We start from the raw sequence: 1,775 nt of genomic DNA, 5'->3' as shown, positions 1-1,775 counted from the left end.
TTAACAGAAGTTAATAGGAGATTGGTTCAAGATGGTTAAGTAGAAGGACGAGCACTCACTCCCTCTTGCAAGAGCACTGGAATCACAACTAACTGCTCAACAATCATCAACAGGAAGACACTGGAACTCACCAAAAAAGATACCCCACATCCAAAGACAAAGGACAAGCCACAATGAGATGGTAAGAGGGGCACAATCACGATAAAATCAAATCCCATAACTGCTGGGTGGGTGACTCACAAACTGGAGAACACTTATACCACAGAAGTCCACCCACTGGAGTGAAGGTTCTGAGCCCCACGTCAGACGTCCCAACCTGGGGCTCCGGCAGTGAGAGGAGGAATTCCCAGAGAATCAGACTTTGAAGGCTAGCGGGATTTGATTGCAGGACTTCAACAGGACTGGGGGAAACAGAGACTCTACTCTTGGCGGGCACACACCAAGTAGTGTGCGCATCAGGACCCAGGGGGAGGTAGCAGTGACCCCACAGGAGACTGAATCAGACCTACCTGCTAGTGTTGGAGGGTCTCCTGCAGAGGTGGGGGGTGGCTGTGTCTCACCATGGGGACAAGGACACTGGCAGCAGAAGTTCTGAGAAGTACTCCTTGCTATGAACTCTCCCAGAGTCCATCACTAGTCCCACCAAAGAGCCTGTAGCCTCCAGTTCTGGGTTGCATCAGGCTAAACAACCAACAGGGAGGGAACTCAGCCCCACCGATCAGCAGACAAGCAGATTAAAGTTTAACTGAGTTCTGCCTAACAGAGCAACACTCAGCTCTACCCACCACCAGTCCCTCCCATCAGGAAGCTTGCAAAACACTCTTAGATAGCCTCAGCACCAGAAAGCAGACAGCAGAAGCAAGAAAAACTACAATCTTGCAGTCTGTGGAACGAAAATCACATTCACAGAAAGACAAAATGAAAAGGCAGAGGGCTATGTACCAGATGAAGGAACAAGATAAAAGGCCAGAAAAACAACTAAATAAAGTGGAGATAGCCAACCTCCAGGAAAAGAATTCAGAATACTGATAATGAAGATCATTGAGGACCTCAGAAAAAGAATGGAAGCAAAGATTGAGAAGATGCAACAAATGTTTAACAAAGACCTAGAAAAATTAAAGAACAGAAGATGGCGGAAGAGTAAGACGCGGAGATCACCTTCCTCCCCACAGATACACCAAAAATAAATCTACACGTGGAACAACTCCTACAGAACACCTACTGAACACTGGCAGAAGACCTCAGACCTCCCAAAAGGCAAGAAACCCCCCACGTACCTGGGTAGGGAAAAAGAAAAAGGAATAAACGGAGACAGAAGGATAGGGACGGGCCCTGCACCTCAGGAAGGGAGCTGTGAAGGAGGAAGTTTCCACACACTAGGAAGGCCCTTCGCAGGCGGAGACTGCGAGTGGCGGGAGGGAAGCTTCGGGGCCGCGGAGGAGAGCGCAGCCACCGGGGTGCGGAGGGCAAAGCGGGAAGATTCCCGACAGAGGATCGGGGCCGACCGGCACTCACCAGCCCGAGACGCTTGTCTGCTCACTCACCGGGGCGGGCGGGGCTGCGAGCTGAGGCTTGGGCTTCAGTCAGAGCGCAGGGAGAGGACTGGGGTTGGCGGCGTGAACACAGCCTGCAGGGGGTTATTGCGCCACGACTGGCCGAGAGGAAGTCCGGGGAAAAGTCTGGACCTGCCGAAGAGGCAAGAGACTTTTTCTTCCCTCTTTGTTTCCTAGTGCGCGAGGAGAGGTGATTAAGAGCGCTGCTTAAAGGAGCTCCAG

This window comes from Phocoena phocoena, chromosome 6 (genome assembly GCF_963924675.1).
Source record: "Phocoena phocoena chromosome 6, mPhoPho1.1, whole genome shotgun sequence".
Classification (NCBI taxonomy): domain Eukaryota; kingdom Metazoa; phylum Chordata; class Mammalia; order Artiodactyla; family Phocoenidae; genus Phocoena; species Phocoena phocoena.
The sequence above is the reverse complement of the archived record's forward strand: the minus strand, read 5'-3'. Positions refer to the sequence as shown.